Source organism: Oryctolagus cuniculus, chromosome 12 (assembly GCF_964237555.1).
Source record: "Oryctolagus cuniculus chromosome 12, mOryCun1.1, whole genome shotgun sequence".
NCBI lineage: Eukaryota > Metazoa > Chordata > Mammalia > Lagomorpha > Leporidae > Oryctolagus > Oryctolagus cuniculus.
In genome coordinates this window covers 79,121,778-79,136,070 of record NC_091443.1, presented here as the reverse complement: position 1 = coordinate 79,136,070, position 14,293 = coordinate 79,121,778, and the positions used below count along the sequence as shown (strand labels likewise).

Genomic DNA, 14,293 nt, shown 5'->3' with positions numbered 1-14,293 from the left:
CATCAGCATCCCATTTGGTGCCAGTTCTAGTCCCAGCTGCTCCATTTCCAATCCAGCTCTCTGCTATGGCCTAGGACAACAGTGAAGGAAGGCCCAAGCAGTTGGGTTCCTGCATCCACATGGGAGACTTGGAAGAAGCTCTTGGCTTCGCATCAGCTCAGCTCTGGCCGTTGTGGCCATTTGGGGAGTGAACCAGCCAATGGAAGACTCTTCCTCCCTCTCCTCCTCCTCTGTCTGTAAGTCTACCTCTCAAATAAATTTTAAAATCTTAAAAAAAAGACATATTCAGGACAAAACCATCTACTATGAAAGTCACCTTATAAAAAATGGTAGAACTAACTGCTTTCACTGGATGCCCAAATAACAGGGACACAAGCATGAAATACAAAATTCCTTCTCCAAGAAAACCAGTAACTGTCTAGCAAAAGACCCCTCCCAAAAGCAGACAGATAAAATGCCTAACAAAGAACTCAAACGGTTTAAATGAATGATTATATGAGATATATGAGAACAGAGTTTCATGCAATTAGGAAAACAATGCATGATGTGAGAAGTTCAGGCAAGAAGATACTGACAAAGGAAAAAAATCATGGGAATAAAGAACTCGGGCAATTTGTTGAAATGCTGAACAGACAAGATCAAGCAAAATACAGGATATTTGAATTTGAAGACAGGTCTTATGAAATATGTCAGAGGGAAAAAATAATGAAGACATTCTCCAGGACCTCTGGGACATCATTAAATGGAAAAAAGTATTTGAATTTGGGGGATTTCTGAAGGTGAAAAAGAAAAAGGCATAGAAAGCCTATTCAATAAAGTAATAGTTGAAAACTTCACCTTCTTGAGAAAGATAAAGATAGCCAGGTGCAAGAGGCCCAGTGGATCCCAAAGAGGTTTGACTAAAAAGGCTCCTCACTGTAGCATGTTAGCTAGACTGTCAACAGTGTAATACAAAGAGAATTCTAAGAACAGAAAAATTGCTACATTGCATTTAAAGGAAACAACGTGAGACTAACATCAGATCTTCTTTTTAAGATTTATTTATTTGAGAGAGAGATGCGAGCGAGCGAGCGAGCGAGCAAGCTGGTTCATTCCCCAAATGGCTCCAACGGCCAGGGCTGGGCCAGGCCAAATCCAGGAGCTTCATCCAGTCTCCCACACGGTGCAGGGGCCCAAGGACTTGGGCCATCTTCTGCTGCTTTCCCAGGTGCAATAGCAGGGACTTGGATAGGTTTTCCCTAACTACTGGTAACTAATATACCGAGTACAAAAAATGTAATGTGTGTGAACAAAATTGACATTTTGAGATTTAATTATTGTTTACAGCCTTGTCTATACTCTCTTGAGGGACACTGGTTTTTCTACTTACTACTTGTTGAATTCTTTATTTAGTGGAAGGCTAAACTTTTGATTATAAAATAAACTGAAAGTATGTCACTGTAAAAATTAAAAAATTAAGAAAGGAAGGCGGAGGGAGGGTAGGGGAGGAAGTATCATTATGTTCTTTTGAAATACATGAAATTTGTTCACCTTATATAAGTATTTAAAACATTTTCAAAAGGGCTGATAAGTAAACACTATAGGATGTGAAATTAACATGGTCTTCAACTGTATTTTTATATACCAATAATAAACTTGTTGAGAAAAATTACCAAACAGTCCTGTTCATAGCAGCTGTGAAAAATAAAATACCTAGGAACAAACTTAAGAAGTAAAAGCCTGCAGCTCTCTGCTGTGGCCAGGGAGTGCAGTGGAGGATGGCCCAAGTCCTTGGGCCCTGCACCCCATGGGAGACCAGGAAAAGCACCTGGCCCCTGCCATCGGATCAGCGCGGTGCGCCGGCCGCAGCACACCAGCCGTGGCGGCCATTGGAGGGTGAAGCAACGGCAAAGGAAGACCTTTCTCTCTGTCTCTCTCACTGTCTACTCTGCCTGTTAAAAAACAACAACAACAACAACAACAACAACAAAACAAAACTAAAAGCCTGGGACCAGCACTGTGGCATAATGGGTAAAGCTGCCACCTGCGGAGCTGGCATCCCATATGTGTGCTAAATTCGAGTCCTGGCTGCTCCACTTCCAATCCAGCTTTCTGCTATGGCCTGGGTGAGCAGTAGAAGATGGCTTAAGTCCTTGGGCCCCTGCACCCAAGTGGGAGACCTGGAAGAAGCTCCTGACATTGGATCCGTGCTGCTCTGGCTGTTGCGGCCATTTGAGGAGTGAACAATCAGATGAAAGAGCGCGTGTGTGCGCGTGCACGTGCGCTCTCGCTCTCTCGCTCTCCTCTCTATATGTAACTCTGACTTTCAAATAAATAGAAAAAATAAAAGTTTAAAAATTAAAATTCTGAAACACTCATGGAAGATTTAAGATGACACACCAAAAACAGGAAGACTTCCTTGTCTGTGGACCAGAATTAATATTAAAATGTGCATTCTACCCAAAACAATGGATAGATTTAATGCATTCCTCACCAAAATACCAATGATAGTTCTTCACAGTACTAGAAAAATACTATGAAATTCACATGGAACACAAAAACAAAATGAATAAAGCTGGAGGCATCAGGATAGCTGATTTCAAACATCTAGAGAACTATTCTAACTGAAATAGCATGATACTAGCATAGAACACATAGACCAAAGGAACACAATAGTGATCCCAGAAAAGAGTCCACCCACTGATAGCCAATTGATTCTTGACAGTTGCCAGAAACATACAGTGGACAAAGGTAAGCCTCTTAAATGGTGCTAAGAATTGGGGGTATCCAGAAGTAGAAGACCCTACACAAATAGCACCTCAAAATGGATCAGACCTAAATGGAAAACCAAATACTATTTAACAACTTGATGAAACTTTAGGGGAAAAACTTTAAGACATTGGTATATACAGTTACTTTATGGACAAGATCCCTAAGTAAATAGCAAAAGCAAAATTAAACAGATGGGATTATATCAAACTAAGAAGCTTCTATACAGTAAAGGAATCTTCAACAGAAGAAGATACAACTGATAGAATAGGAGAAATATTTGTAAACTATTCATTTGACAAAAGATTCATATCCAGAATATATTACAAGGAATTAAAAAAACCTTTAAAAAGTCAATCTAATTTTAAAATGTATAAATAAATTGAAGAAAAATATGCAAATTACCAACAAATATGTGGAAAATGCTCAATATCACTGCTGTCAGGGTAATAAAAATCAAAACCACAGTGAGATATCCTCTCAGTCTATTTTGGATGGATATTAAAAAGAGACAACAACAAATATTGGTGAGGATGTGGAGAAAAAGGAAGTCATATACTTTGGTGGGAATGTAAATTAATGCAGTCACTGAGAAACAAAGATTAAAAATAGATTTTTCTATTTGCTATTTCTATTTTCTATTTTTTAACCCGCTGTGGCGCAGTGGGTTAAAGCCCTGGCCTGAAGTGCTGGCATCCCATATGGGCGCCGGTTCTAGTCCCAGCTGCTCCACTTTCAATCCAGCTCTCTGCTATGGCCTGGGAAAGCAGTAGAAGATGGCCCAAATCCCTGGGGCCCTGCACCCACATGGGAGACCTGGAAGAAGCTCCTGTCTCCTGGCTTCGGATCAGCGCATCTCCAGCCATTGTGGCCATCTGGGGAGTGAACCATGGATGGAAGACCTGTCTGTCTCTACATCTCTCTGTAACTCTGTCTTTCAAATAAATAAAAGAATAAATCTTTAAAAAAAAATAGATTTTCCATATGATCTAGCTATCCTACTTCAGGTACCCACTGAAAGGGAAGAAATTCAGTATATCAAAGAGATACCTGCACTCCCATGTTTATTGAGACACTACTCATAATAGCCAAAATATGTAATTAACCTAAATGTCTGCATACAGATGAATGGATAAAGAATATGTAGAATATATAAACAATGGACTATTATTTAGCTACAAAGAAGAATGGGATCCTGTCACCTGCAGCAAGGTGAAACTGGAGGACAGTGTTGAATGACATAAGCCAGGCACAAACAAATAGCTCATGTTCTTGTATGTGGGAACAAACAACAAAGTTTATCTCAGTGGGGTAGGGGGGAATAAGAATACCTTGGAAAATGGGTACCAAAACACAGATAGAAGGAATTATTCTGTTTTGGCACAGTTCAGTGGAATGACTGTAGCTGCATATTATATATTTTATGAAGTACTACAACAGAGGAGCTCAGAGTCACCAAAGAAATAAGGAGATGGCAATTTACAATTATTACATGTTAAAGTTCATAAACTTGGAATGCAAAAAAATTTAAAAAGAAAAACGGGAGCCAACTTAACACTGCTTACAAGAGACTCACTTTAGAGCTAAAGACATACGAAGGTTGAAAGTGAAGGGATGGTATAAGATCTGATGCAAAAGCTAATGGAAATCAGGAGTGGCTATTATACTATCAATCACAATAGGCTTTAAGTCAAAACTATTAAAACAGAGAGACATATCATATAAAGACAAAAGGGTGGCCGGCGCCGCGGCTCACTAGGCTAATCCTCCGCCTAGCGGCGCCGGCACACCGGGTTCTAGTCCCGGTCGGGGCGCCGGATTCTGTCCCGGTTGCCCCTCTTCCAGGCCAGCCCTCTGCTGTGGCCAGGGAGTGCAGTGGAGGATGGCCCAGGTGCTTGGGCCCTGCACCCCATGGGAGACCAGGAAAAGCACCTGGCTCCTGGCTCCTGCCATCGGATCAGCACGGTGTGCCGGCCGCAGCGCGCCGGCCGCGGCGGCCATTGGAGGGTGAACCAACGGCAAAAGGAAGACCTTTCTCTCTGTCTCTCTCTCTCACTGTCCACTCTGCCTGTCAAAAAAAAAAAAAAAAAAAAAAAAAAAAGACAAAAGGGTGAAGTCACCAGGAAGATACAATGATTATATGCGCACACACACACACACACACACACACGAAGCAGGCATTGACAGACTCAAAAAATAAATAGCTGGGGCCAGCGCTGGGGCCTAGTGGGTAAAGCAGCCATTTGCAGTGCCAGAATCCCATGTGGGCGCCAGTTTGTATTCCAGCTGCTCCACTTCTGATCCAGCTCTCTGCTATGGCCTTGAAAGCAGCAGAAGATGGCCCAAATCCTTGGGCCCCTACACCTGCGTGGGAAACCTAGAAGAAGCTCCAGGCTCCTGGCTTCTGATTGGCTCAGTTCCGGCCATTGCTGCCATCTGGGGAGTGAACCAGCAGTTGGAAGACCTCCCTTTCTCTTCTCCCCTCCCTCCCTCCCTCCCTCCCTCCCTCCCTCCCTCTCCCCCTCCCTCTCCCTCGCCCTCTCCCTCTCCCTCCCTTCCTCCCTCTGCCTCTAACTCAAACTCTACCTTTCAAATAAATAAATAAATCTTTTTTCTTTTTAAAAAGGAGGAGACATTGATACTCTCTACTTTCAACATGGGATAAAACCACCAGATGATCAATAAAAAAAATAGATGGGGGACTTGGACAACACTATAGAAAAATTGGGCCTAAAAGACATATACTCCTCTCAGTAGCACCAGAATACAGTTTTCTCAAGTATACATGGTATATTTTCCAGTCAGGAGCCAGGAGCTTTTTCCAGGTCTCCCATGTGGGTATCAGGAACCCAAGCATTTTGGCCATCTTCAGCTGCTTTTCCCAAGCCTTTAGTGGGGATACTACCGGTGCCCATATGGGATGTCGGCAGTGCAGGCAGTGACTTTACCCACTACACCACAACACTGTCACGTTAGTATGTTTTAAAAGGTAGATGTCATATAAAGTAATTCTGATCATAATGGAATGAAATAAATTAGTAGCAGGGCCGGTGCTGTGGCATAATAAGTAAAGTCGCTGCCTGCAGTGCTGGCATCCCATTTGGGTGCCGGTTCAAGGCCCGGCTGATGCTCTTTGATCCGGCTCTCTGCTATGGCCTGGGAAAGCAGTAGAAGATGGCCAAGTCCTTGGGTCCCTGCTCCCATGTGGGAGACCCGGAAGAAACTCCTGGCTCCAGATCGGCGCAGCTCCAGCTGGTGCGGCCAATTGGGGAGTAAACCAGTGGATGGAAAACCTCTCTCTCTCTCTATGTATCACTGACTTTCAAATAAATAAATAAACCTTAAAAAAAAAAAAAAGAAATCAGTAGCTGAAGAACTGGAAAATGCAGAAATATGTGGAAGTTACACAACACAAAGTGTCAATGAGTTGAAAATCACAATATTTTGAGTCAAATGAAGTAAAAAATACCATATCAAAATTTAAGTGAAAGAGGATAAGCACAGCAAAGAGAAATTATAAGCTGCAAATATGCTGAAAAAAGAAAAAAGATCTCAAATCAATCTAACTTTTTACACATTAGGGAATTAGAAAATGACATAGCTAAACCCAAGGCTCATAAAATGGGAAATAGAGAGATAATTAGACTAGAAATCAGAAAATCAAATGAACTGAGAGTTACTTCACAGAAAGATGAGCAAATTGACAAATCTCTAGCTAGACTGGCAAAAGAAGGGTGGACCCAACTAAAATCAGAAATGGGGGAAAATTTAAAAAAAAGGGAACATTACAACTTTTTTAAAGAAATAAAATGAATTATAAAGTAATATAATGAATACTTATACGTAACAAATTAGATAAGTTAGATGAAATGGGAAAATTCCTAAAAAATTCATAATGTGCCAAAGCTAAAAAATAATAAAGATACAGAAACTCTGAACAGGCCTATTATAATTTAGGAGATTGAAGCAATAATAAAAATCATCCCAATACTCCTTGGAGCACCCACATCCCATATCAAGAGTGCCTAGATTGCAGACCCAACTCTGCTCATGATTCTAGCTTTCTGCTGATGTGTACCTCTAAGGGGGCACCTTGTTGGCTCAAGTGGTTGGGTCTCTGCATTGACATGGGAGACCTGGATTGAGTTTCTGACTCCTGGATTCAGCCTAGCCCAGCCTTAGCTGTTACAGGCATTTGGAGAGTGAACCAGCAGATGGGAAATAACTTACTCTCTACTTTTCAAATAAAATTAGTTTTATACAAATCCCTTTAGGAATGTCTAGGACCAGATGGTTCTACCACTGAATTCTATCAAACATTTTAAAAAGAAATAATAGTTTTATCATATTTCCCCAAAATTTGAACAGGGCTTAATATATCCAAACTCGTTCTATGAGTCTAGCATTAACAAGATAGCAAAGCCAGACAGAGACCGGGGGGGGGGGGGGGGTACAACTAATAGCCCTTGTGTATATTGATGTAAAAATCCTTAAAGTAGCAAAATCACATTCAACAGCACGTTAAAAGGATTATACATGATGACTAAATGGGAATTCTTTTTCTTTTAGGTTTTTATTACTATAAAGAGAACAGATTACATGCATTCCATAGGTACAGTTCCAAGAAGACAACCAATCACACTTCCCTTACTTCCCTCCTGCCCCCACACCCATCTTCTTCCTTACTTAGATTTCTTCATCAGTTTTTGCAAAGGTGTAACTTTAATCCACTCTATATTCAAAGGCTTAATTTACCACTAACCTTGATATTCAAGGGATTTCTTATTGAAAAGCTGGGACAGTTTGACATACAAAAATCAGTATTATTTTTCCACATTGACCTGCTTAAGGAAAAACTCCAGATGATCATCTTGAGTAGAAAAAGTATTTGATATTGAATACTCTTTCATCATGAAAAAAAAAAAAAAAAACCAAACTAGAAGGAAACTACCTCAATACATGATCATATTCTTCTGTGAAAAAAAAAAAAAAAAAAAAAAAAAAGAAATTATCAATTCCCAACTTGACTCTCACTGGGATTAAACATGACAATAGGTCTGCTCTGATTTCATCATCATTTAAAATAATCATCTATTATTTTTCACTTTATGTTTCTGTGTGGGAGCAAACTGTTGAAATACTTACTTAAGGTATACTAAGCTGATCTTCTGTATATTAAGATAATCGAAAATGAATCTTGATGTGAATGGAAGGGGAGAGGGAGTGGGAAAGGGGAGGGTTGTGGGTGGGAGGGACGGTATGGGGGGGGAAGCCATTGTAACACATGAGTCGTACTTTGGAAATTTATATTCATTAAATAAAAGATAAAAAAAAATCATAAAAAAAATACATGATCATATATGAAAAGCCTACAGCTAATATCATACTCAGTGGTAAAAAAGCTTTCTCTCTATGATGAGGAACACAAAAGGTATACACTTTTTTCATTTCAACTCTACTCCATATAATTAGTCATAACTAGAACAATTATGACTGGAAAAGAAATAAGGCATCCAAATTGTAAAGGAAGATTATCTGTGTCCACAGATATCTGATCTTATATGTAAAAAACCCTAACTACCTGTTAGAATACACAAATTCAGCATAAATATGTAAGTTTCCATAAATACATATGCAAAACACAGAAGGTTATTTGTGTTTCTGTGTACTAACAATAAACATTCTGAAAAAGAAATTTTTAAAAATTGTATTTACAGGGGCCGGCACTGTGGCATAGAAGGTTAAGCCTCGCCTGTGGTGCCAACATCCCATATAGGTGCCAGTTACAGTACCAGCTGCTCCACTTCCAATCCAGCTGATGGCCTGAGAAAGCAGTAGAGGATGGGCCAAGTGTTTGGGCTCCTGCACCCACATGGGAGGCCAGGAAGAAGCTCCTGGCTCCTGGCTCAATTGGCCCAGCTCTGGCTATTGAGGCCCTTTGGGGGAATGAATCAGCAGGTGGAATATCTCTCTTTCTCTGTCTGAAACTCTGCCTCTCAAATAAATGTATCTTTTCCAAAATTCTATTTACAACAGCACAGAAATACTAACATATAAATTTAATAGAGGTAAAAGATTTGCAGATTGAAAACTATAAAATGCTGCTCAAAGAAATTAAAGACAAATAAATAAAAAGACATCCCATACTTATAGCCTAGAAGATAACAATATTGTTAAGATGTCAATACTACCCAAAGTGACCTATGGATGAAATGCAATTCCATCAAAATCTTCACAATATATTTTGCAGAAACAGAAAAATCTATCCATAAATTCATGAGACCCCCAAAAAGCAAATCAATCTCTCAAAGACTGAAGTTTAAATTCTCAGTAATTAAGAGTGGCTGGTGCTGTGGCGCAGTGGGTTAACACCCTGGCCTAAAGTGCCAGCATCCCCTATGGGCACCAGTTCAAGGCCTGGCTGCTCCACTTCTGATCCAGCTCTCTGCTGTGGCCTGGGAAAGCAGAAACGATGGCCCAAGTCCTTGGGCCCCTGCACCTGCGTGGGAGACCCGGAGGAAGCTTCTGGCTCCTGGCTTTGGATCAGCGCAGCTCCAGCCATTGCGGCCAATTGGGGAGTGAGCCATCGGATGGAAGACCTCTCCCTCTCTCTGCTTCTCCTCTCTCTGTGTAACTCTGACTTTCAAAGAAATAAATAAATCTTTTAAAAAAAAAAAAAGAGTGGTGGTGCTAACATAAAGATAGATATAGAGACCAATGGAATAGAGACTGGAAATAAACCCTCATGCATATGGTCAAATGATTTTTGCAAGTGTTCCAAGACTATTCAGTGGAAATGGAAAGGGACTATGTAATATGTGTAGAGCTTCAGCTTTTACAAGAGTTCTGCAAATTGGCTGCACAACAGTGTGAATGTAGGTGACACTGAATTATATGTTCAAAAATGTTTCAGAGGGTAAATTTTATGTGTTTACCAAAATTAAAAATGTTCAAATTAACAATGTAGAATGGAGTTTGATCTAAGTGAAATATATGGCAACAAGAGCAAAAAGGGCAGGTTTAGGTAATGGAAGTATACTGGAAATATGTGGAAGTTTATTGCTCAAAGATTTTTTTTACATGATTCATTAAATTCTGTATTACTTGAAGGCAGAGTGACAAGATGTATAAATAAATGCTAAGATGCAAACAAATTAGTGTAGATAATGACCCAATAAAGGAAATAAATGGAATTATTTAAAAGAGGGGAATTCAAAAGAAGGTAGAAAAAAAGAGAAGGAAAATATATGAAATAAATAAAACCAAATAGCTAGATTATCAATAGACTTAATTCCAACATACTAAATCACATTAAAAGTAATGGAATAAAAAACCCCACCCAAATAGAGATTCTAATACTAGATTTTCAAAAACACCTATATGCTGCCTATGACATGACAGTTTTAAGTAAAAGGATGGAAACATAAAACAGTACTAACATAAGCTGAAATACAGTTTGAGATGTTTGTCAAAGTAACATCAGAACAAAGACTATAACCAAGAATAACAATAGTTGTCATAATAATAAGAGTTAGTTCAACAAGAGGACACAACACTCATGAGTGTTAATATTCCTAATAACAGATCTTCCAAGTATAGGATGCAAAAAAAAAAATGGATAAAATTGAAAAGGAAATGTACCAATACACAATTCTATTCGGAGTTCACTACCTATCAATCGTTGATAGAACGAGTAAACAAAAAAATAAGTACGAAGATTTAACACTATCAAGCAACTTGACATAACTGACATTTATAGAATGTTAAAAGGGGACTGGTATTGTGGTTCAGTGGGTTAACTCACATCCTGCAACACTGGCATTCCAGATGAGCAGTGGTTCAAGTCCTGACTCTTCTGCTTGTGATCCAGCTCCATACTAATATGCCTAGGAAGGCAGTGGAAGATGGCTCCAAGTGCCTGAGCCCCTCTTGCCCATATAGAAGACCTATTGAGTTCCAAGTTCCTGGCTTTGGCCTGGCCCAGCCCCAGATGCTACAGCTATTTAGGGAGTAGACCAGAAGATGGAAGATCACTAACTCTGCCTTTCAAATATATAAAATATTTTTTAAAATACAGAATATATATTCTTTTCAAGGGCACATGGAATATTTGCCAGTTGAAGCCATATTCTATACTATAAAAATAAACATAAGTTTACAGTGACTCAAATAAGAACAAATGCATTCTCTGTTTATGATGGAATTAAATTGCAAATCACTAAGATACTTGGAAATGAAATAACAAACTTCGAAATAAATCATGAGCCAAAGAAAACAATCAAAAAGAAACTTAGAAGTACTATCAACAGAATGAAAGAAAAAATTTGAAAAAAAAAATCAGTATTTATGGGAAGTAGCAAAAGGAATGCATAGAGGAAAATTTGTAGCATTAAATACTCATATTAGAAAAGAGGAGGTAGGTGTTTGGCCAAGTGGGTTGAATCAACTGCATCCCACATTAAAGTGCCTGGGCTTGATATCTGACTCTGGATTCTGGCAACTTCCTGCTAATGTGGAAGACGTGGGTGGAATTCCCATCTCCTACCTCCAGCCCAGCCCAGGCCCTGCCACTGCAGGCATGTGAGAAGTGAACCAGTACACAGGAGCTTTCTCTCTGTCTCATTGTGTTTCTCTTTCTCAAATTAAAAACAAAAACAAAAAACTCTCAGTTTAACAGTCTCCAACTTTCTTTTTCTAATGACTTCAAATAGAGACAAAGTGAACCAAGGTAACCAGAAGGAAGGAAATAATAAAGAACAGAAACCAGTAAAAGAGAAATCAGAAAGAGGGACACAGAGCAAGGTGGCAGCTAGTAAGATGCTCCAGTGGTTGTTTCCCCACAGACACAGCTATTTGACCATTTTTCCTACACCAAGTTACCTACAGAAGGCTAAGGGAGACAGGCCAGGGCCTGCTGACAGATCCTCTAGACGTGTTCCAGCACTGGTGGAGACTTGAGCCCCAGAGGGACTTATTTAAGCATGTATTATCGGACCATGTAAGACCTGATTCTGTGAAACCTACGTGTGACCCAGCTTAGTGCCAGCCAGGGTGGCCAAGGGCCTCTCTGTATCATCCTTCTCCCAACTTGGGAATTAAGCAAGGAACTACAGGACTGTGTTTAGGGACTCAGTGCAGAGATGGTAAAATCTAACAATGGGTGGTAGATCCTAAAGGTCCCTGTCCTTTGGCCAATGCCTGAAGACATAGCCTCTGGACCTGCTGCAGTGTCAAGTAGGGTTCCATAGCCCCAGTTGATTGGAATTACATATCAATCAGCACCATCTATGGCTGGATATATCAGCCCTGGGCTATGAGTCCATCTTAGCAGTAGACAAGACCATAGCAGTGTAACTTTGGTCCTATTGCTTATCATGCTGCTCTTTGGGGGCTGTGAGTTCCAGTAATAATCTAGCATTACAGTATTCCTGGGCACAGGACTAGGTGTCTATGCCATCACAGCCCAAGGAAGAGGTTTACAGGGAGGGATACCCCTTCTTACACTTCTCCAGTTCATTCTGAATAAAATATAAGGACAAATCTTAGCTTGGAGTGTCTTCTAAGACTTAAACAGTGACCACACACCAACAGCAGACTTGTGGCAAATCTCAACTTAGGGACCCATCTAGAGCTGAAATAGTAGTGCAAATAGGATCAGAAAAAATGAGCAGACTGATTAGAATTTCTGGAAGGACAGCCACAGTGAATACTGGAAATGAAACTGGACAGCCACAGTATGAATACTGGAAAAATATAATTCTCCAATGTGCAGATGATGCCATATGCCAATAAACATCAACAATTAGGGAACCACGACCTCTCTTATAAATACCTGTACAAAAAATTCAATATAGCTATTTTAAGGAAATTCAGTGAAGTTATAATACAGAAATTATTCTGTGGAATAATTTTTTAAAATTTTTATTATTAACTGAGAAGTACATTAGGTAGAATTAAAAATATCAAAGGCAGCATTGGGGCTGGTGCCATGGTGTAGTGGGTAAAGCTACTGCCTGCAGTGCCAGCATCCCATATGGGTGCCAGTTCAAGTCCCAGCTGCTCTAATCCAGCCTCTGCTATGGCCTGGGAAAGCAATGGAAGATGGCCCAAGTCCTTGGGCCCCTACACCCATGTGGGAGACCCAAAAGAAGCTCCTGGCTTCGCATCGGCATAGCTCTGGCCATTGTCGCTAACTGGGGGGTGAACCAGTGGATGGAAGAACCCCACCCTGCCTTTCCTTCTCTCTCTGTATAACTCTTTCAAATAAATAAACAAATCTTAAAAAAAAAAAAAGGCAGCCATCAGTAGCAAAACAGAACAAAGAATCAGAGAACTCAAAATAGGCTATTTGAAAACACACACTTGGAGGAGAAAAAGAACAAAGAGGAATGAAGAAGTCTTATAGGAAATGTAGGGCATTAAAAGAGCAAATATCTGAGTTAATGGGGTTCAAGAGGGACTTGAGACTAGCAAAGGAGCAGAAAGAAAACTCAGAGATAATGACAGAACACTTCCAAAACCAAAAAAAAAAAAAAAGCAAAAATAACATCCAGGAATAGGAACATTAGAGCTCATTAGTTGGAGTCAACTCAAGTCTCCCCCAAGACCTGATATAATCAACCTCTCTTAGGTTCAAAGACAGGATTCTCAGAGTTGCAAGAGACAAGAAACAAAATACAAAAAGGAGTCCCAATTCATACCTGAGTGCATACTTGTGAGCAGAAGCCTAACCCTAATTCTAACCCTTACCCTAGTCCTAGAACTAGGCATAGCCCTAGCCCTAGGCATGGCCCTGGCACTTAGCCCTTAGCCGTTGGCACTTGCTCCAGCCCTAGCCCAACACTAACCAGTGGATGGAAGATCCTCTCCTTCTCCCATCTCCCCTCTCTCTTTAACTCTGCCTTCCAAATAAGTACATAAATCTTTTTAAAAAATTGAGTTCTTTTAGCTTCCACATATGATGGAGAACATGCAGTATCTGTCTGTGTCTGGCATACTTCACTTAACATGATGTTCTCCAGTGCTATTCATTCTGCTGCAAGTGCAGGATTTCATTCTCTCTGTGCCTGAGTAATACTCCATTGTGTATATATACTACATTTTATCTGTCCATTCATCTGATGATGGAACCTTGGCTGATTCAGTATATTGGCTATTGTGAATAATGCTACAACAAACATAGTAGAGGAAGTATCTCTTTGATATAATGATTTCATGTCTTTTAGACATATACCTATCAGTGGAACTGCTGGATCATATGACAGATCTAGTTCTGGTTTTTAAGGAATCTTCATATTGTTTTCCATAGTGGCTGTACTAATTTAAGTTCCCACCAAACATGTTTAAGAGTTCCCCTTTCTCCACATACTTGCCAGCATTGAGTATTCTTTTTTTCTTTGCATATTTTAAAATGAATGTCAAATTGGTATCATTTCAAAAGGTTTTTGTAAGCTAGTTAAAAACCACAAGGTAAAAATCTATAATAGACTTACCAAAAAGAAGCAAGGAGTCAAAACTTATTAACCACAAAGAAGACTGTTTGAGA

The 14,293-nt window shown here is 39.9% G+C and overlaps 2 protein-coding genes across 7 annotated transcripts in view; one reads left to right on the top strand and one right to left on the bottom strand.

The window, feature by feature from the left end:
- Positions 1–14,293, bottom strand: part of TEX9 (testis expressed 9) — a 74,481-nt gene that overhangs the window by 1,932 nt on the left and 58,256 nt on the right. The gene's annotated exons all lie outside the window — the stretch shown is intronic.
- MNS1 (meiosis specific nuclear structural 1) overlaps positions 1–14,293 on the top strand; it is a 229,406-nt gene that overhangs the window by 210,459 nt on the left and 4,654 nt on the right. The gene's annotated exons all lie outside the window — the stretch shown is intronic.